Source organism: Pempheris klunzingeri, chromosome 8 (assembly GCF_042242105.1).
Source record: "Pempheris klunzingeri isolate RE-2024b chromosome 8, fPemKlu1.hap1, whole genome shotgun sequence".
NCBI classification, from domain to species: domain Eukaryota; kingdom Metazoa; phylum Chordata; class Actinopteri; order Acropomatiformes; family Pempheridae; genus Pempheris; species Pempheris klunzingeri.
The window spans coordinates 28,234,399-28,257,326 of NC_092019.1; positions in this window are offsets into that span (position 1 = coordinate 28,234,399).

Sequence of the window (22,928 nt, forward strand, 5' to 3'; positions counted from 1 at the left end):
AAACCTTGACCGCGGGGTCAAGGAAATTTCCGTTTGTGGAGCCGACACCAAACTGCCTCTTTTTGGTCTGATCCGCCTCCAAACCCGTTGGAAAACAGGTATTGATCACTTTTAATGTGGTAAATCGGCCAGAAAACAGCTGTCAGCCAAAACAGTGGAGGAGGGGGGATTTGAAAAAAACCTTGACCGCGGGGTCAAGGAAATATCAGTTTTTGGAGCCGACACCAAACTGCCTCTTTTTGGTCTGATCCGCCTCCAAACCCGTTGGAAAACAGGTATTGATCACTTTTAATGTGGTAAACCGGCCAGCAAACAGCTGTCAGCCAAAACAGCTGTCAGCCAAAACAGTGGAGGAGGGGGGATTTGAAAAAAACCTTGACCGCGGGGTCAAGGAAATATCAGTTTTTGGAGCCGACACCAAACTGCCTCTTTTTGGTCTGATCCGCCTCCAAACCCGTTGGAAAACAGGTATTGATCACTTTTAATGTGGTAAATCGGCCAGCAAACAGCTGTCAGCCAAAACAGTGGAGGAGGGGGGATTTGAAAAAAACCTTGACCGCGGGGTCAAGGAAATTTCCGTTTTTGGAGCCGACACCAAACTGTCTCTTTTTGGTCTGATCCGCCTCCAAACCCGTTGGAAAACAGGTATTGATCACTTTTAATGTGGTAAATCGGCCAGAAAACAGCTGTCAGCCAAAACAGTGGAGGAGGGGGGATTTGAAAAAAACCTTGACCGCGGGGTCAAGGAAATATCAGTTTTTGGAGCCGACACCAAACTGTCTCTTTTTGGTCTGATCCGCCTCCAAACCCGTTGGAAAACAGGTATTGATCACTTTTAATGTGGTAAATCGGCCAGAAAACAGCTGTCAGCCAAAACAGCTGTCAGCCAAAACAGTGGAGGAGGGGGGATTTGAAAAAAACCTTGACCGCGGGGTCAAGTAATTTCCGTTTTTGGAGCCGACACCAAACTGCCTCTTTTTGGTCTGATCCGCCTCCAAACCCGTTGGAAAACAGGTATTGATCACTTTTAATGTGGTAAATCGGCCAGCAAACAGCTGTCAGCCAAAACAGTGGAGGAGGGGGGATTTGAAAAAAACCTTGACCGCGGGGTCAAGGAAATTTCCGTTTGTGGAGCCGACACCAAACTGTCTCTTTTTGGTCTGATCCGCCTCCAAACCCGTTGGAAAACAGGTATTGATCACTTTTAATGTGGTAAATCGGCCAGAAAACAGCTGTCAGCCAAAACAGTGGAGGAGGGGGGATTTGAAAAAAACCTTGACCGCGGGGTCAAGGAAATTTCCGTTTTTGGAGCCGACACCAAACTGCCTCTTTTTGGTCTGATCCGCCTCCAAACCCGTTGGAAAACAGGTATTGATCACTTTTAATGTGGTAAATCGGCCAGAAAACAGCTGTCAGCCAAAACAGCTGTCAGCCAAAACAGTGGAGGAGGGGGGATTTGAAAAAAACCTTGACCGCGGGGTCAAGGAAATTTCCGTTTTTGGAGCCGACACCAAACTGCCTCTTTTTGGTCTGATCCGCCTCCAAACCCGTTGGAAAACAGGTATTGATCACTTTTAATGTGGTAAATCTGCCAGAAAACAGCTGTCAGCCAAAACAGCTGTCAGCCAAAACAGTGGAGGAGGGGGGATTTGAAAAAAAACCTTGACCGCGGGGTCAAGGAAATTTCCGTTTTTGGAGCCGACACCAAACTGTCTCTTTTTGGTCTGATCCGCCTCCAAACCCGTTGGAAAACAGGTATTGATCACTTTTAATGTGGTAAATCGGCCAGCAAACAGCTGTCAGCCAAAACAGTGGAGGAGGGGGGATTTGAAAAAAACCTTGACCGCGGGGTCAAGGAAATATCAGTTTTTGGAGCCGACACCAAACTGCCTCTTTTTGGTCTGATCCGCCTCCAAACCCGTTGGAAAACAGGTATTGATCACTTTTAATGTGGTAAACCGGCCAGCAAACAGCTGTCAGCCAAAACAGCTGTCAGCCAAAACAGTGGAGGAGGGGGGATTTGAAAAAAACCTTGACCGCGGGGTCAAGGAAATTTCCGTTTTTGGAGCCGACACCAAACTGTCTCTTTTTGGTCTGATCCGCCTCCAAACCCGTTGGAAAACAGGTATTGATCACTTTTAATGTGGTAAATCGGCCAGAAAACAGCTGTCAGCCAAAACAGTGGAGGAGGGGGGATTTGAAAAAAACCTTGACCGCGGGGTCAAGGAAATATCAGTTTTTGGAGCCGACACCAAACTGCCTCTTTTTGGTCTGATCCGCCTCCAAACCCGTTGGAAAACAGGTATTGATCACTTTTAATGTGGTAAATCGGCCAGAAAACAGCTGTCAGCCAAAACAGCTGTCAGCCAAAACAGTGGAGGAGGGGGGATTTGAAAAAAACCTTGACCGCGGGGTCAAGTAATTTCCGTTTTTGGAGCCGACACCAAACTGCCTCTTTTTGGTCTGATCCGCCTCCAAACCCGTTGGAAAACAGGTATTGATCACTTTTAATGTGGTAAATCGGCCAGCAAACAGCTGTCAGCCAAAACAGTGGAGGAGGGGGGATTAAAAAAAAACCTTGACCGCGGGGTCAAGGAAATTTCCGTTTTTGGAGCCGACACCAAACTGCCTCTTTTTGGTCTGATCCGCCTCCAAACCCGTTGGAAAACAGGTATTGATCACTTTTAATGTGGTAAATCGGCCAGAAAACAGCTGTCAGCCAAAACAGTGGAGGAGGGGGGATTTGAAAAAAACCTTGACCGCGGGGTCAAGGAAATTTCCGTTTTTGGAGCCGACACCAAACTGCCTCTTTTTGGTCTGATCCGCCTCCAAACCCGTTGGAAAACAGGTATTGATCACTTTTAATGTGGTAAATCGGCCAGCAAACAGCTGTCAGCCAAAACAGTGGAGGAGGGGGGATTTGAAAAAAACCTTGACCGCGGGGTCAAGGAAATATCAGTTTTTGGAGCCGACACCAAACTGCCTCTTTTTGGTCTGATCCGCCTCCAAACCCGTTGGAAAACAGGTATTGATCACTTTTAATGTGGTAAATCGGCCAGCAAACAGCTGTCAGCCAAAACAGTGGAGGAGGGGGGATTTGAAAAAAACCTTGACCGCGGGGTCAAGGAAATATCAGTTTTTGGAGCCGACACCAAACTGCCTCTTTTTGGTCTGATCCGCCTCCAAACCCGTTGGAAAACAGGTATTGATCACTTTTAATGTGGTAAATCGGCCAGCAAACAGCTGTCAGCCAAAACAGTGGAGGAGGGGGGATTTGAAAAAAACCTTGACCGCGGGGTCAAGGAAATTTCCGTTTTTGGAGCCGACACCAAACTGTCTCTTTTTGGTCTGATCCGCCTCCAAACCCGTTGGAAAACAGGTATTGATCACTTTTAATGTGGTAAATCGGCCAGCAAACAGCTGTCAGCCAAAACAGTGGAGGAGGGGGGATTTGAAAAAAACCTTGACCGCGGGGTCAAGGAAATATCAGTTTTTGGAGCCGACACCAAACTGCCTCTTTTTGGTCTGATCCGCCTCCAAACCCGTTGGAAAACAGGTATTGATCACTTTTAATGTGGTAAATCGGCCAGCAAACAGCTGTCAGCCAAAACAGTGGAGGAGGGGGGATTTGAAAAAAACCTTGACCGCGGGGTCAAGGAAATATCAGTTTTTGGAGCCGACACCAAACTGTCTCTTTTTGGTCTGATCCGCCTCCAAACCCGTTGGAAAACAGGTATTGATCACTTTTAATGTGGTAAATCGGCCAGAAAACAGCTGTCAGCCAAAACAGCTGTCAGCCAAAACAGTGGAGGAGGGGGGATTTGAAAAAAACCTTGACCGCGGGGTCAAGGAAATATCAGTTTTTGGAGCCGACACCAAACTGCCTCTTTTTGGTCTGATCCGCCTCCAAACCCGTTGGAAAACAGGTATTGATCACTTTTAATGTGGTAAATCGGCCAGCAAACAGCTGTCAGCCAAAACAGTGGAGGAGGGGGGATTTGAAAAAAACCTTGACCGCGGGGTCAAGGAAATTTCCGTTTTTGGAGCCGACACCAAACTGCCTCTTTTTGGTCTGATCCGCCTCCAAACCCGTTGGAAAACAGGTATTGATCACTTTTAATGTGGTAAATCGGCCAGAAAACAGCTGTCAGCCAAAACAGTGGAGGAGGGGGGATTTGAAAAAAACCTTGACCGCGGGGTCAAGGAAATTTCCGTTTTTGGAGCCGACACCAAACTGCCTCTTTTTGGTCTGATCCGCCTCCAAACCCGTTGGAAAACAGGTATTGATCACTTTTAATGTGGTAAATCTGCCAGAAAACAGCTGTCAGCTAAAACAGCTGTCAGCCAAAACAGTGGAGGAGGGGGGATTTGAAAAAAACCTTGACCGCGGGGTCAAGGAAATTTCCGTTTTTGGAGCCGACACCAAACTGCCTCTTTTTGGTCTGATCCGCCTCCAAACCCGTTGGAAAACAGGTATTGATCACTTTTAATGTGGTAAATCGGCCAGAAAACAGCTGTCAGCCAAAACAGTGGAGGAGGGGGGATTTGAAAAAAACCTTGACCGCGGGGTCAAGGAAATTTCCGTTTTTGGAGCCGACACCAAACTGCCTCTTTTTGGTCTGATCCGCCTCCAAACCCGTTGGAAAACAGGTATTGATCACTTTTAATGTGGTAAATCGGCCAGAAAATAGCTGTCAGCCAAAACAGTGGAGGAGGGGGGATTTGAAAAAAACCTTGACCGCGGGGTCAAGGAAATATCAGTTTTTGGAGCCGACACCAAACTGCCTCTTTTTGGTCTGATCCGCCTCCAAACCCGTTGGAAAACAGGTATTGATCACTTTTAATGTGGTAAACCGGCCAGCAAACAGCTGTCAGCCAAAACAGCTGTCAGCCAAAACAGTGGAGGAGGGGGGATTTGAAAAAAACCTTGACCGCGGGGTCAAGGAAATATCAGTTTTTGGAGCCGACACCAAACTGCCTCTTTTTGGTCTGATCCGCCTCCAAACCCGTTGGAAAACAGGTATTGATCACTTTTAATGTGGTAAATCGGCCAGCAAACAGCTGTCAGCCAAAACAGCTGTCAGCCAAAACAGTGGAGGAGGGGGGATTTGAAAAAAACCTTGACCGCGGGGTCAAGGAAATATCAGTTTTTGGAGCCGACACCAAACTGTCTCTTTTTGGTCTGATCCGCCTCCAAACCCGTTGGAAAACAGGTATTGATCACTTTTAATGTGGTAAATCGGCCAGAAAACAGCTGTCAGCCAAAACAGCTGTCAGCCAAAACAGTGGAGGAGGGGGGATTTGAAAAAAACCTTGACCGCGGGGTCAAGGAAATTTCCGTTTGTGGAGCCGACACCAAACTGCCTCTTTTTGGTCTGATCCGCCTCCAAACCCGTTGGAAAACAGGTATTGATCACTTTTAATGTGGTAAATCGGCCAGAAAATAGCTGTCAGCCAAAACAGTGGAGGAGGGGGGATTTGAAAAAAACCTTGACCGCGGGGTCAAGGAAATATCAGTTTTTGGAGCCGACACCAAACTGCCTCTTTTTGGTCTGATCCGCCTCCAAACCCGTTGGAAAACAGGTATTGATCACTTTTAATGTGGTAAATCGGCCAGCAAACAGCTGTCAGCCAAAACAGCTGTCAGCCAAAACAGTGGAGGAGGGGGGATTTGAAAAAAACCTTGACCGCGGGGTCAAGGAAATATCAGTTTTTGGAGCCGACACCAAACTGTCTCTTTTTGGTCTGATCCGCCTCCAAACCCGTTGGAAAACAGGTATTGATCACTTTTAATGTGGTAAATCGGCCAGAAAACAGCTGTCAGCCAAAACAGCTGTCAGCCAAAACAGTGGAGGAGGGGGGATTTGAAAAAAACCTTGACCGCGGGGTCAAGGAAATTTCCGTTTGTGGAGCCGACACCAAACTGCCTCTTTTTGGTCTGATCCGCCTCCAAACCCGTTGGAAAACAGGTATTGATCACTTTTAATGTGGTAAATCGGCCAGAAAACAGCTGTCAGCCAAAACAGCTGTCAGCCAAAACAGTGGAGGAGGGGGGATTTGAAAAAAACCTTGACCGCGGGGTCAAGGAAATATCAGTTTTTGGAGCCGACACCAAACTGCCTCTTTTTGGTCTGATCCGCCTCCAAACCCGTTGGAAAACAGGTATTGATCACTTTTAATGTGGTAAATCGGCCAGAAAACAGCTGTCAGCCAAAACAGTGGAGGAGGGGGGATTTGAAAAAAACCTTGACCGCGGGGTCAAGGAAATTTCCGTTTGTGGAGCCGACACCAAACTGCCTCTTTTTGGTCTGATCCGCCTCCAAACCCGTTGGAAAACAGGTATTGATCACTTTTAATGTGGTAAATCGGCCAGCAAACAGCTGTCAGCCAAAACAGTGGAGGAGGGGGGATTTGAAAAAAAACCTTGACCGCGGGGTCAAGGAAATATCAGTTTTTGGAGCCGACACCAAACTGCCTCTTTTTGGTCTGATCCGCCTCCAAACCCGTTGGAAAACAGGTATTGATCACTTTTAATGTGGTAAATCGGCCAGCAAACAGCTGTCAGCCAAAACAGCTGTCAGCCAAAACAGTGGAGGAGGGGGGATTTGAAAAAAACCTTGACCGCGGGGTCAAGGAAATTTCCGTTTGTGGAGCCGACACCAAACTGCCTCTTTTTGGTCTGATCCGCCTCCAAACCCGTTGGAAAACAGGTATTGATCACTTTTAATGTGGTAAATCGGCCAGAAAACAGCTGTCAGCCAAAACAGCTGTCAGCCAAAACAGTGGAGGAGGGGGGATTTGAAAAAAACCTTGACCGTGGGGTCAAGGAAATTTCCGTTTTTGGAGCCGACACCAAACTGCCTCTTTTTGGTCTGATCCGCCTCCAAACCCGTTGGAAAACAGGTATTGATCACTTTTAATGTGGTAAATCGGCCAGAAAACAGCTGTCAGCCAAAACAGTGGAGGAGGGGGGATTTGAAAAAAACCTTGACCGCGGGGTCAAGGAAATTTCCGTTTTTGGAGCCGACACCAAACTGCCTCTTTTTGGTCTGATCCGCCTCCAAACCCGTTGGAAAACAGGTATTGATCACTTTTAATGTGGTAAATCGGCCAGAAAACAGCTGTCAGCCAAAACAGTGGAGGAGGGGGGATTTGAAAAAAACCTTGACCGCGGGGTCAAGGAAATATCAGTTTTTGGAGCCGACACCAAACTGCCTCTTTTTGGTCTGATCCGCCTCCAAACCCGTTGGAAAACAGGTATTGATCACTTTTAATGTGGTAAACCGGCCAGCAAACAGCTGTCAGCCAAAACAGCTGTCAGCCAAAACAGTGGAGGAGGGGGGATTTGAAAAAAACCTTGACCGCGGGGTCAAGGAAATATCAGTTTTTGGAGCCGACACCAAACTGCCTCTTTTTGGTCTGATCCGCCTCCAAACCCGTTGGAAAACAGGTATTGATCACTTTTAATGTGGTAAATCGGCCAGCAAACAGCTGTCAGCCAAAACAGTGGAGGAGGGGGGATTTGAAAAAAACCTTGACCGCGGGGTCAAGGAAATTTCCGTTTTTGGAGCCGACACCAAACTGCCTCTTTTTGGTCTGATCCGCCTCCAAACCCGTTGGAAAACAGGTATTGATCACTTTTAATGTGGTAAATCGGCCAGAAAACAGCTGTCAGCCAAAACAGTGGAGGAGGGGGGATTTGAAAAAAACCTTGACCGCGGGGTCAAGGAAATATCAGTTTTTGGAGCCGACACCAAACTGCCTCTTTTTGGTCTGATCCGCCTCCAAACCCGTTGGAAAACAGGTATTGATCACTTTTAATGTGGTAAATCGGCCAGAAAACAGCTGTCAGCCAAAACAGTGGAGGAGGGGGGATTTGAAAAAAACCTTGACCGCGGGGTCAAGGAAATTTCCGTTTGTGAAGCCGACACCAAACTGCCTCTTTTTGGTCTGATCCGCCTCCAAACCCGTTGGAAAACAGGTATTGATCACTTTTAATGTGGTAAATCGGCCAGAAAACAGCTGTCAGCCAAAACAGCTGTCAGCCAAAACAGTGGAGGAGGGGGGATTTGAAAAAAACCTTGACCGCGGGGTCAAGGAAATTTCCGTTTTTGGAGCCGACACCAAACTGCCTCTTTTTGGTCTGATCCGCCTCCAAACCCGTTGGAAAACAGGTATTGATCACTTTTAATGTGGTAAATCTGCCAGAAAACCGCTGTCAGCCAAAACAGCTGTCAGCCAAAACAGTGGAGGAGGGGGGATTTGAAAAAAACCTTGACCGCGGGGTCAAGGAAATTTCCGTTTTTGGAGCCGACACCAAACTGCCTCTTTTTGGTCTGATCCGCCTCCAAACCCGTTGGAAAACAGGTATTGATCACTTTTGATGTGGTAAATCGGCCAGCAAACAGCTGTCAGCCAAAACAGTGGAGGAGGGGGGATTTGAAAAAAACCTTGACCGCGGGGTCAAGGAAATATCAGTTTTTGGAGCCGACACCAAACTGCCTCTTTTTGGTCTGATCCGCCTCCAAACCCGTTGGAAAACAGGTATTGATCACTTTTAATGTGGTAAATCGGCCAGCAAACAGCTGTCAGCCAAAACAGTGGAGGAGGGGGGATTTGAAAAAAACCTTGACCGCGGGGTCAAGGAAATTTCCGTTTTTGGAGCCGACACCAAACTGCCTCTTTTTGGTCTGATCCGCCTCCAAACCCGTTGGAAAACAGGTATTGATCACTTTTAATGTGGTAAATCGGCCAGAAAACAGCTGTCAGCCAAAACAGTGGAGGAGGGGGCATTTGAAAAAAACCTTGACCACGGGGTCAAGGAAATATCAGTTTTTGGAGCCGACACCAAACTGCCTCTTTTTGGTCTGATCCGCCTCCAAACCCGTTGGAAAACAGGTATTGATCACTTTTAATGTGGTAAATCGGCCAGAAAACAGCTGTCAGCCAAAACAGTGGAGGAGGGGGGATTTGAAAAAAACCTTGACCGCGGCGTCAAGGAAATTTCCGTTTGTGGAGCCGACACCAAACTGCCTCTTTTTGGTCTGATCCGCCTTCAAACCCGTTGGAAAACAGGTATTGATCACTTTTAATGTGGTAAATCGGCCAGAAAACAGCTGTCAGCCAAAACAGCTGTCAGCCAAAACAGTGGAGGAGGGGGGATTTGAAAAAAACCTTGACCGCGGGGTCAAGGAAATATCAGTTTTTGGAGCCGACACCAAACTGCCTCTTTTTGGTCTGATCCGCCTCCAAACCCGTTGGAAAACAGGTATTGATCACTTTTAATGTGGTAAATCGGCCAGCAAACAGCTGTCAGCCAAAACAGTGGAGGAGGGGGGATTTGAAAAAAACCTTGACCGCGGGGTCAAGGAAATTTCCGTTTTTGGAGCCGACACCAAACTGCCTCTTTTTGGTCTGATCCGCCTCCAAACCCGTTGGAAAACAGGTATTGATCACTTTTAATGTGGTAAATCGGCCAGCAAACAGCTGTCAGCCAAAACAGTGGAGGAGGGGGGATTTGAAAAAAACCTTGACCGCGGGGTCAAGGAAATATCAGTTTTTGGAGCCGACACCAAACTGTCTCTTTTTGGTCTGATCCGCCTCCAAACCCGTTGGAAAACAGGTATTGATCACCAAACTGCCTCTTTTTGGTCTGATCCGCCTCCAAACCCGTTGGAAAACAGGTATTGATCACTTTTAATGTGGTAAATCGGCCAGCAAACAGCTGTCAGCCAAAACAGTGGAGGAGGGGGGATTTGAAAAAAACCTTGACCGCGGGGTCAAGGAAATATCAGTTTTTGGAGCCGACACAGTGGAAAACAGGTATTGATCACTTTTAATGTGGTAAACCCGTTGGAAAACAGGTATTGATCACTTTTAATGTGGTAAATCGGCCAGCAAACAGCTGTCAGCCAAAACAGTGGAGGAGGGGGGATTTGAAAAAAACCTTGACCGCGGGGTCAAGGAAATATCAGTTTTTGGAGCCGACACCAAACTGTCTCTTTTTGGTCTGATCCGCCTCCAAACCCGTTGGAAAACAGGTATTGATCACTTTTAATGTGGTAAATCGGCCAGAAAAAAAGCTGTCAGCCAAAACAGCTGTCAGCCAAAACAGTGGAGGAGGGGGGATTTGAAAAAAACCTTGACCGCGTGGTCAAGGAAATTTCCGTTTTTGGAGCCGACACCAAACTGCCTCTTTTTGGTCTGATCCGCCTCCAAACCCGTTGGAAAACAGGTATTGATCACTTTTAATGTGGTAAATCGGCCAGAAAACAGCTGTCAGCCAAAACAGTGGAGGAGGGGGCATTTGAAAAAAACCTTGACCGCGGGGTCAAGGAAATATCAGTTTTTGGAGCCGACACCAAACTGCCTCTTTTTGGTCTGATCCGCCTCCAAACCCGTTGGAAAACAGGTATTGATCACTTTTAATGTGGTAAATCGGCCAGAAAACAGCTGTCAGCCAAAACAGTGGAGGAGGGGGGATTTGAAAAAAACCTTGACCGCGGGGTCAAGGAAATTTCCGTTTGTGGAGCCGACACCAAACTGCCTCTTTTTGGTCTGATCCGCCTTCAAACCCGTTGGAAAACAGGTATTGATCACTTTTAATGTGGTAAATCGGCCAGAAAACAGCTGTCAGCCAAAACAGCTGTCAGCCAAAACAGTGGAGGAGGGGGGATTTGAAAAAAACCTTGACCGCGGGGTCAAGGAAATTTCCGTTTTTGGAGCCGACACCAAACTGCCTCTTTTTGGTCTGATCCGCCTCCAAACCCGTTGGAAAACAGGTATTGATCACTTTTAATGTGGTAAATCGGCCAGAAAAAAGCTGTCAGCCAAAACAGTGGAGGAGGGGGGATTTGAAAAAAACCTTGACCGCGGGGTCAAGGAAATTTCCGTTTGTGGAGCCAACACCAAACTGCCTCTTTTTGGTCTGATCCGCCTCCAAACCCGTTGGAAAACAGGTATTGATCACTTTTAATGTGGTAAATCGGCCAGCAAACAGCTGTCAGCCAAAACAGTGGAGGAGGGGGGATTTGAAAAAAACCTTGACCGCGGGGTCAAGGAAATATCAGTTTTTGGAGCCGACACCAAACTGTCTCTTTTTGGTCTGATCCGCCTCCAAACCCGTTGGAAAACAGGTATTGATCACTTTTAATGTGGTAAATCGGCCAGAAAAAAGCTGTCAGCCAAAACAGCTGTCAGCCAAAACAGTGGAGGAGGGGGGATTTGAAAAAAACCTTGACCGCGGGGTCAAGGAAATTTCCGTTTGTGGAGCCAACACCAAACTGCCTCTTTTTGGTCTGATCCGCCTCCAAACCCGTTGGAAAACAGGTATTGATCACTTTTAATGTGGTAAATCGGCCAGCAAACAGCTGTCAGCCAAAACAGTGGAGGAGGGGGGATTTGAAAAAAACCTTGACCGCGGGGTCAAGGAAATATCAGTTTTTGGAGCCGACACCAAACTGTCTCTTTTTGGTCTGATCCGCCTCCAAACCCGTTGGAAAACAGGTATTGATCACTTTTAATGTGGTAAATCGGCCAGAAAAAAGCTGTCAGCCAAAAAAGCTGTCAGCCAAAACAGTGGAGGAGGGGGGATTTGAAAAAAACCTTGACCGCGGGGTCAAGGAAATTTCCGTTTGTGGAGCCAACACCAAACTGCCTCTTTTTGGTCTGATCCGCCTCCAAACCCGTTGGAAAACAGGTATTGATCACTTTTAATGTGGTAAATCGGCCAGCAAACAGCTGTCAGCCAAAACAGTGGAGGAGGGGGGATTTGAAAAAAACCTTGACCGCGGGGTCAAGGAAATTTCCGTTTTTGGAGCCGACACCAAACTGCCTCTTTTTGGTCTGATCCGCCTCCAAACCCGTTGGAAAACAGGTATTGATCACTTTTAATGTGGTAAATCGGCCAGAAAACAGCTGTCAGCCAAAACAGTGGAGGAGGGGGGATTTGAAAAAAACCTTGACCGCGGGGTCAAGGAAATTTCCGTTTGTGGAGCCGACACCAAACTGCCTCTTTTTGGTCTGATCCGCCTTCAAACCCGTTGGAAAACAGGTATTGATCACTTTTAATGTGGTAAATCGGCCAGAAAACAGCTGTCAGCCAAAACAGTGGAGGAGGGGGGATTTGAAAAAAACCTTGACCGCGGGGTCAAGGAAATATCAGTTTTTGGAGCCGACACCAAACTGCCTCTTTTTGGTCTGATCCGCCTCCAAACCCGTTGGAAAACAGGTATTGATCACTTTTAATGTGGTAAATCGGCCAGAAAACAGCTGTCAGCCAAAACAGTGGAGGAGGGGGGATTTGAAAAAAACCTTGACCGCGGGGTCAAGGAAATTTCCGTTTGTGGAGCCAACACCAAACTGCCTCTTTTTGGTCTGATCCGCCTCCAAACCCGTTGGAAAACAGGTATTGATCACTTTTAATGTGGTAAATCGGCCAGCAAACAGCTGTCAGCCAAAACAGTGGAGGAGGGGGGATTTGAAAAAAACCTTGACCGCGGGGTCAAGGAAATATCAGTTTTTGGAGCCGACACCAAACTGTCTCTTTTTGGTCTGATCCGCCTCCAAACCCGTTGGAAAACAGGTATTGATCACTTTTAATGTGGTAAATCGGCCAGCAAACAGCTGTCAGCCAAAACAGCTGTCAGCCAAAACAGTGGAGGAGGGGGGATTTGAAAAAAACCTTGACCGCGTGGTCAAGGAAATTTCCGTTTGTGGAGCCGACACCAAACTGCCTCTTTTTGGTCTGATCCGCCTCCAAACCCGTTGGAAAACAGGTATTGATCACTTTTAATGTGGTAAATCGGCCAGCAAACAGCTGTCAGCCAAAACAGTGGAGGAGGGGGGATTTGAAAAAAACCTTGACCGCGGGGTCAAGGAAATTTCCGTTTTTGGAGCCGACACCAAACTGCCTCTTTTTGGTCTGATCCGCCTCCAAACCCGTTGGAAAACAGGTATTGATCACTTTTAATGTGGTAAATCGGCCAGAAAACAGCTGTCAGCCAAAACAGTGGAGGAGGGGGGATTTGAAAAAAACCTTGACCGCGGGGTCAAGGAAATTTCCGTTTGTGGAGCCGACACCAAACTGCCTCTTTTTGGTCTGATCCGCCTTCAAACCCGTTGGAAAACAGGTATTGATCACTTTTAATGTGGTAAATCGGCCAGAAAACAGCTGTCAGCCAAAACAGCTGTCAGCCAAAACAGTGGAGGAGGGGGGATTTGAAAAAAACCTTGACCGCGGGGTCAAGGAAATATCAGTTTTTGGAGCCGACACCAAACTGCCTCTTTTTGGTCTGATCCGCCTCCAAACCCGTTGGAAAACAGGTATTGATCACTTTTAATGTGGTAAATCGGCCAGCAAACAGCTGTCAGCCAAAACAGTGGAGGAGGGGGGATTTGAAAAAAACCTTGACCGCGGGGTCAAGGAAATTTCAGTTTTTGGAGCCGACACCAAACTGCCTCTTTTTGGTCTGATCCGCCTCCAAACCCGTTGGAAAACAGGTATTGATCACTTTTAATGTGGTAAATCGGCCAGCAAACAGCTGTCAGCCAAAACAGTGGAGGAGGGGGGATTTGAAAAAAACCTTGACCGCGGGGTCAAGGAAATATCAGTTTTTGGAGCCGACACCAAACTGTCTCTTTTTGGTCTGATCCGCCTCCAAACCCGTTGGAAAACAGGTATTGATCACTTTTAATGTGGTAAATCGGCCAGAAAAAAAGCTGTCAGCCAAACCAGCTGTCAGCCAAAACAGTGGAGGAGGGGGGATTTGAAAAAAACCTTGACCGCGTGGTCAAGGAAATTTCCGTTTGTGGAGCCGACACCAAACTGCCTCTTTTTGGTCTGATCCGCCTCCAAACCCGTTGGAAAACAGGTATTGATCACTTTTAATGTGGTAAATCGGCCAGCAAACAGCTGTCAGCCAAAACAGTGGAGGAGGGGGGATTTGAAAAAAACCTTGACCGCGGGGTCAAGGAAATTTCCGTTTTTGGAGCCGACACCAAACTGCCTCTTTTTGGTCTGATCCGCCTCCAAACCCGTTGGAAAACAGGTATTGATCACTTTTAATGTGGTAAATCGGCCAGAAAACAGCTGTCAGCCAAAACAGTGGAGGAGGGGGCATTTGAAAAAAACCTTGACCGCGGGGTCAAGGAAATATCAGTTTTTGGAGCCGACACCAAACTGCCTCTTTTTGGTCTGATCCGCCTCCAAACCCGTTGGAAAACAGGTATTGATCACTTTTAATGTGGTAAATCGGCCAGAAAACAGCTGTCAGCCAAAACAGTGGAGGAGGGGGGATTTGAAAAAAACCTTGACCGCGGGGTCAAGGAAATTTCCGTTTGTGAAGCCGACACCAAACTGCCTCTTTTTGGTCTGATCCGCCTCCAAACCCGTTGGAAAACAGGTATTGATCACTTTTAATGTGGTAAATCGGCCAGAAAACAGCTGTCAGCCAAAACAGCTGTCAGCCAAAACAGTGGAGGAGGGGGGATTTGAAAAAAACCTTGACCGCGGGGTCAAGGAAATTTCCGTTTTTGGAGCCGACACCAAACTGCCTCTTTTTGGTCTGATCCGCCTCCAAACCCGTTGGAAAACAGGTATTGATCACTTTTAATGTGGTAAATCTGCCAGAAAACCGCTGTCAGCCAAAACAGCTGTCAGCCAAAACAGTGGAGGAGGGGGGATTTGAAAAAAACCTTGACCGCTCGGTCAAGGAAATTTCCGTTTGTGGAGCCGACACCAAACTGCCTCTTTTTGGTCTGATCCGCCTCCAAACCCGTTGGAAAACAGGTATTGATCACTTTTAATGTGGTAAATCGGCCAGCAAACAGCTGTCAGCCAAAACAGTGGAGGAGGGGGGATTTGAAAAAAACCTTGACCGCGGGGTCAAGGAAATTTCCGTTTTTGGAGCCGACACCAAACTGTCTCTGTTTGGTCTGATCCGCCTCCAAACCCGTTGGAAAACAGGTATTGATCACTTTTAATGTGGTAAATCGGCCAGCAAACAGCTGTCAGCCAAAACAGTGGAGGAGGGGGGATTTGAAAAAAACCTTGACCGCGGGGTCAAGGAAATATCAGTTTTTGGAGCCGACACCAAACTGTCTCTTTTTGGTCTGATCCGCCTCCAAACCCGTTGGAAAACAGGTATTGATCACTTTTAATGTGGTAAATCGGCCAGAAAACAGCTGTCAGCCTAAACAGCTGTCAGCCAAAACAGTGGAGGAGGGGGGATTTGAAAAAAACCTTGACCGCGGGGTCAAGGAAATTTCCGTTTGTGGAGCCAACACCAAACTGCCTCTTTTTGGTCTGATCCGCCTCCAAACCCGTTGGAAAACAGGTATTGATCACTTTTAATGTGGTAAATCGGCCAGAAAACAGCTGTCAGCCAAAACAGTGGAGGAGGGGGGATTTGAAAAAAACCTTGACCGCGGGGTCAAGGAAATTTCCGTTTTTGGAGCCGACACCAAACTGCCTCTTTTTGGTCTGATCCGCCTCCAAACCCGTTGGAAAACAGGTATTGATCACTTTTAATGTGGTAAATCTGCCAGAAAACAGCTGTCAGCCAAAACAGCTGTCAGCCAAAACAGTGGAGGAGGGGGGATTTGAAAAAAACCTTGACCGCGGGGTCAAGGAAATTTCCGTTTTTGGAGCCGACACCAAACTGCCTCTTTTTGGTCTGATCCGCCTCCAAACCCGTTGGAAAACAGGTATTGATCACTTTTAATGTGGTAAATCGGCCAGCAAACAGCTGTCAGCCAAAACAGTGGAGGAGGGGGGATTTGAAAAAAACCTTGCCCGCGGGGTCAAGGAAATTTCCGTTTTTTGGAGCCGACACCAAACTGCCTCTTTTTGGTCTGATCCGCCTCCAAACCCGTTGGAAAACAGGTATTGATCACTTTTAATGTGGTAAATCGGCCAGAAAACAGCTGTCAGCCAAAACAGTGGAGGAGGGGGGATTTGAAAAAAACCTTCACCGCGGGGTCAAGGAAATATGAGTTTTTGGAGCCGACACCAAACTGCCTCTTTTTGGTCTGATCCGCCTCCAAACCCGTTGGAAAACAGGTATTGATCACTTTTAATGTGGTAAACCGGCCAGCAAACAGCTGTCAGCCAAAACAGCTGTCAGCCAAAACAGTGGAGGAGGGGGGATTTGAAAAAAACCTTGACCGCGGGGTCAAGGAAATATCAGTTTTTGGAGCCGACACCAAACTGCCTCTTTTTGGTCTGATCTGCCTCCAAACCCGTTGGAAAACAGGTATTGATCACTTTTAATGTGGTAAATCGGCCAGCAAACAGCTGTCAGCCAAAACAGTGGAGGAGGGGGGATTTGAAAAAAACCTTGACCGCGGGGTCAAGGAAATATCAGTTTTTGGAGCCGACACCAAACTGCCTCTTTTTGGTCTGATCCGCCTCCAAACCCGTTGGAAAACAGGTATTGATCACTTTTAATGTGGTAAATCGGCCAGAAAACAGCTGTCAGCCAAAACAGTGGAGGAGGGGGGATTTGAAAAAAACCTTGACCGCGGGGTCAAGGAAATTTCCGTTTGTGAAGCCGACACCAAACTGCCTCTTTTTGGTCTGATCCGCCTCCAAACCCGTTGGAAAACAGGTATTGATCACTTTTAATGTGGTAAATCGGCCAGAAAACAGCTGTCAGCCAAAACAGTGGAGGAGGGGGGATTTGAAAAAAACCTTGACCGCGGGGTCAAGGAAATTTCCGTTTGTGAAGCCGACACCAAACTGCCTCTTTTTGGTCTGATCCGCCTCCAAACCCGTTGGAAAACAGGTATTGATCACTTTTAATGTGGTAAATCGGCCAGAAAACAGCTGTCAGCCAAAACAGCTGTCAGCCAAAACAGTGGAGGAGGGGGGATTTGAAAAAAACCTTGACCGCGGGGTCAAGGAAATTTCCGTTTTTGGAGCCGACACCAAACTGCCTCTTTTTGGTCTGATCCGCCTCCAAACCCGTTGGAAAACAGGTATTGATCACTTTTAATGTGGTAAATCTGCCAGAAAACCGCTGTCAGCCAAAACAGCTGTCAGCCAAAACAGTGGAGGAGGGGGGATTTGAAAAAAACCTTGACCGCGGGGTCAAGGAAATTTCCGTTTTTGGAGCCGACACCAAACTGCCTCTTTTTGGTCTGATCCGCCTCCAAACCCGTTGGAAAACAGGTATTGATCACTTTTAATGTGGTAAATCGGCCAGCAAACAGCTGTCAGCCAAAACAGTGGAGGAGGGGGGATTTGAAAAAAACCTTGACCGCGGGGTCAAGGAAATTTCCGTTTTTGGAGCCGACACCAAACTGCCTCTTTTTGGTCTGATCCGCCTCCAAACCCGTTGGAAAACAGGTATTGATCACTTTTAATGTGGTAAATCGGCCAGAAAACAGCTGTCAGCCAAAACAGTGGAGGAGGGGGGATTTGAAAAAAACCTTCACCGCGGGGTCAAGGAAATATCAGTTTTTGGAGCCGACACCAAACTGCCTCTTTTTGGTCTGATCCGCCTCCAAACCCGTTGGAAAACAGGTATTGATCACTTTTAATGTGGTAAACCGGCCAGCAAACAGCTGTCAGCCAAAACAGCTGTCAGCCAAAACAGTGGAGGAGGGGGGATTTGAAAAAAACCTTGACCGCGGGGTCAAGGAAATATCAGTTTTTGGAGCCGACACCAAACTGTCTCTTTTTGGTCTGATCCGCCTCCAAACCCGTTGGAAAACAGGTATTGATCACTTTTAATGTGGTAAATCGGCCAGAAAACAGCTGTCAGCCAAAACAGCTGTCAGCCAAAACAGTGGAGGAGGGGGGATTTGAAAAAAACCTTGACCGCGGGGTCAAGGAAATATCAGTTTTTGGAGCCGACACCAAACTGCCTCTTTTTGGTCTGATCCGCCTCCAAACCCGTTGGAAAACAGGTATTGATCACTTTTAATGTGGTAAATCGGCCAGCAAACAGCTGTCAGCCAAAACAGTGGAGGAGGGGGGATTTGAAAAAAACCTTGACCGCGGGGTCAAGGAAATTTCCGTTTTTGGAGCCGACACCAAACTGCCTCTTTTTGGTCTGATCCGCCTCCAAACCCGTTGGAAAACAGGTATTGATCACTTTTAATGTGGTAAATCGGCCAGAAAACAGCTGTCAGCCAAAACAGTGGAGGAGGGGGGATTTGAAAAAAACCTTGACCGCGGGGTCAAGGAAATTTCCGTTTTTGGAGCCGACACCAAACTGCCTCTTTTTGGTCTGATCCGCCTCCAAACCCGTTGGAAAACAGGTATTGATCACTTTTAATGTGGTAAATCTGCCAGAAAACAGCTGTCAGCCAAAACAGCTGTCAGCCAAAACAGTGGAGGAGGGGGGATTTGAAAAAAACCTTGACCGCGGGGTCAAGGAAATTTCCGTTTTTTGAGCCGACACCAAACTGCCTCTTTTTGGTCTGATCCGCCTCCAAACCCGTTGGAAAACAGGTATTGATCACTTTTAATGTGGTAAATCGGCCAGAAAACAGCTGTCAGCCAAAACAGTGGAGGAGGGGGGATTTGAAAAAAACCTTGACCGCGGGGTCAAGGAAATTTCCGTTTTTGGAGCCGACACCAAACTGCCTCTTTTTGGTCTGATCCGCCTCCAAACCCGTTGGAAAACAGGTATTGATCACTTTTAATGTGGTAAATCGGCCAGAAAACAGCTGTCAGCCAAAACAGTGGAGGAGGGGGGATTTGAAAAAAACCTTGACCGCGGGGTCAAGGAAATATCAGTTTTTGGAGCCGACACCAAACTGCCTCTTTTTGGTCTGATCCGCCTCCAAACCCGTTGGAAAACAGGTATTGATCACTTTTAATTTGGTAAACCGGCCAGCAAACAGCTGTCAGCCAAAACAGCTGTCAGCCAAAACAGTGGAGGAGGGGGGATTTGAAAAAAACCTTGACCGCGGGGTCAAGGAAATATCAGTTTTTGGAGCCGACACCAAACTGCCTCTTTTTGGTCTGATCCGCCTCCAAACCCGTTGGAAAACAGGTATTGATCACTTTTAATGTGGTAAATCGGCCAGCAAACAGCTGTCAGCCAAAACAGTGGAGGAGGGGGGATTTGAAAAAAACCTTGACCGCGGGGTCAAGGAAATTTCCGTTTGTGGAGCCGACACCAAACTGTCTCTTTTTGGTCTGATCCGCCTCCAAACCCGTTGGAAAACAGGTATTGATCACTTTTAATGTGGTAAATCGGCCAGAAAACAGCTGTCAGCCAAAACAGTGGAGGAGGGGGGATTTGAAAAAAACCTTGACCGCGGGGTCAAGGAAATATCAGTTTTTGGAGCCGACACCAAACTGCCTCTTTTTGGTCTGATCCGCCTCCAAACCCGTTGGAAAACAGGTATTGATCACTTTTAATGTGGTAAATCGGCCAGCAAACAGCTGTCAGCCAAAACAGTGGAGGAGGGGGGATTTGAAAAAAACCTTGACCGCGGGGTCAAGGAAATTTCCGTTTTTGGAGCCGACACCAAACTGCCTCTTTTTGGTCTGATCCGCCTCCAAACCCGTTGGAAAACAGGTATTGATCACTTTTAATGTGGTAAATCGGCCAGAAAACAGCTGTCAGCCAAAACAGTGGAGGAGGGGGGATTTGAAAAAAACCTTGACCGCGGGGTCAAGGAAATTTCCGTTTTTGGAGCCGACACCAAACTGCCTCTTTTTGGTCTGATCCGCCTCCAAACCCGTTGGAAAACAGGTATTGATCACTTTTAATGTGGTAAATCTGCCAGAAAACAGCTGTCAGCCAAAACAGCTGTCAGCCAAAACAGTGGAGGAGGGGGGATTTGAAAAAAACCTTGACCGCGGGGTCAAGGAAATTTCCGTTTTTGGAGCCGACACCAAACTGCCTCTTTTTGGTCTGATCCGCCTCCAAACCCGTTGGAAAACAGGTATTGATCACTTTTAATGTGGTAAATCGGCCAGAAAACAGCTGTCAGCCAAAACAGTGGAGGAGGGGGGATTTGAAAAAAACCTTGACCGCGGGGTCAAGGAAATTTCCGTTTTTGGAGCCGACACCAAACTGCCTCTTTTTGGTCTGATCCGCCTCCAAACCCGTTGGAAAACAGGTATTGATCACTTTTAATGTGGTACATCGGCCAGAAAACAGCTGTCAGCCAAAACAGTGGAGGAGGGGGGATTTGAAAAAAACCTTGACCGCGGGGTCAAGGAAATATCAGTTTTTGGAGCCGACACCAAACTGCCTCTTTTTGGTCTGATCCGCCTCCAAACCCGTTGGAAAACAGGTATTGATCACTTTTAATGTGGTAAACCGGCCAGCAAACAGCTGTCAGCCAAAACAGCTGTCAGCCAAAACAGTGGAGGAGGGGGGATTTGAAAAAAACCTTGACCGCGGGGTCAAGGAAATATCAGTTTTTGGAGCCGACACCAAACTGCCTCTTTTTGGTCTGATCCGCCTCCAAACCCGTTGGAATACAGGTATTGATCACTTTTAATGTGGTAAATCGGCCAGCAAACAGCTGTCAGCCAAAACAGTGGAGGAGGGGGGATTTGAAAAAAACCTTGACCGCGGGGTCAAGGAAATTTCCGTTTGTGGAGCCGACACCAAACTGTCTCTTTTTGGTCTGATCCGCCTCCAAACCCGTTGGAAAACAGGTATTGATCACTTTTAATGTGGTAAATCGGCCAGAAAACAGCTGTCAGCCAAAACAGTGGAGGAGGGGGGATTTGAAAAAAACCTTGACCGCGGGGTCAAGGAAATTTCCGTTTTTGGAGCCGACACCAAACTGCCTCTTTTTGGTCTGATCCGCCTCCAAACCCGTTGGAAAACAGGTATTGATCACTTTTAATGTGGTAAATCTGCCAGAAAACAGCTGTCAGCCAAAACAGCTGTCAGCCAAAACAGTGGAGGAGGGGGGATTTGAAAAAAAACCTTGACCGCGGGGTCAAGGAAATTTCCGTTTTTGGAGCCGACACCAAACTGTCTCTTTTTGGTCTGATCCGCCTCCAAACCCGTTGGAAAACAGGTATTGATCACTTTTAATGTGGTAAATCGGCCAGCAAACAGCTGTCAGCCAAAACAGTGGAGGAGGGGGGATTTGAAAAAAACCTTGACCGCGGGGTCAAGGAAATATCAGTTTTTGGAGCCGACACCAAACTGTCTCTTTTTGGTCTGATCCGCCTCCAAACCCGTTGGAAAACAGGTATTGATCACTTTTAATGTGGTAAATCGGCCAGAAAACAGCTGTCAGCCAAAACAGCTGTCAGCCAAAACAGTGGAGGAGGGGGGATTTGAAAAAAACCTTGACCGCGTGGTCAAGGAAATTTCCGTTTTTGGAGCCGACACCAAACTGTCTCTTTTTGGTCTGATCCGCCTCCAAACCCGTTGGAAAACAGGTATTGATCACTTTTAATGTGGTAAATCGGCCAGCAAACAGCTGTCAGCCAAAACAGTGGAGGAGGGGGGATTTGAAAAAAACCTTGACCGCGGGGTCAAGGAAATTTCCGTTTTTGGAGCCGACACCAAACTGCCTCTTTTTGGTCTGATCCGCCTCCAAACCCGTTGGAAAACAGGTATTGATCACTTTTAATGTGGTAAATCGGCCAGCAAACAGCTGTCAGCCAAAACAGTGGAGGAGGGGGGATTTGAAAAAAACCTTGACCGCGGGGTCAAGGAAATATCAGTTTTTGGAGCCGACACCAAACTGCCTCTTTTTGGTCTGATCCGCCTCCAAACCCGTTGGAAAACAGGTATTGATCACTTTTAATGTGGTAAACCGGCCAGCAAACAGCTGTCAGCCAAAACAGCTGTCAGCCAAAACAGTGGAGGAGGGGGGATTTGAAAAAAACCTTGACCGCGGGGTCAAGGAAATATCAGTTTTTGGAGCCGACACCAAACTGCCTCTTTTTGGTCTGATCCGCCTCCAAACCCGTTGGAAAACAGGTATTGATCACTTTTAATGTGGTAAATCGGCCAGCAAACAGCTGTCAGCCAAAACAGTGGAGGAGGGGGGATTTGAAAAAAACCTTGACCGCGGGGTCAAGGAAATATCAGTTTTTGGAGCCGACACCAAACTGCCTCTTTTTGGTCTGATCCGCCTCCAAACCCGTTGGAAAACAGGTATTGATCACTTTTAATGTGGTAAATCGGCCAGCAAACAGCTGTCAGCCAAAACAGTGGAGGAGGGGGGATTTGAAAAAAACCTTGACCGCGGGGTCAAGGAAATATCAGTTTTTGGAGCCGACACCAAACTGTCTCTTTTTGGTCTGATCCGCCTCCAAACCCGTTGGAAAACAGGTATTGATCACTTTTAATGTGGTAAATCGGCCAGAAAACAGCTGTCAGCCAAAACAGCTGTCAGCCAAAACAGTGGAGGAGGGGGGATTTGAAAAAAACCATGACCGCGGGGTCAAGGAAATATCAGTTTTTGGAGCCGACACCAAACTGCCTCTTTTTGGTCTGATCCGCCTCCAAACCCGTTGGAAAACAGGTATTGATCACTTTTAATGTGGTAAATCGGCCAGCAAACAGCTGTCAGCCAAAACAGTGGAGGAGGGGGGATTTGAAAAAAACCTTGACCGCGGGGTCAAGGAAATTTCCGTTTTTGGAGCCGACACCAAACTGCCTCTTTTTGGTCTGATCCGCCTCCAAACCCGTTGGAAAACAGGTATTGATCACTTTTAATGTGGTAAATCGGCCAGCAAACAGCTGTCAGCCAAAACAGTGGAGGAGGGGGGATTTGAAAAAAACCTTGACCGCGGGGTCAAGGAAATATCAGTTTTTGGAGCCGACACCAAACTGTCTCTTTTTGGTCTGATCCGCCTCCAAACCCGTTGGAAAACAGGTATTGATCACTTTTAATGTGGTAAATCTGCCAGAAAACAGCTGTCAGCCAAAACAGCTGTCAGCCAAAACAGTGGAGGAGGGGGGATTTGAAAAAAACCTTGACCGCGG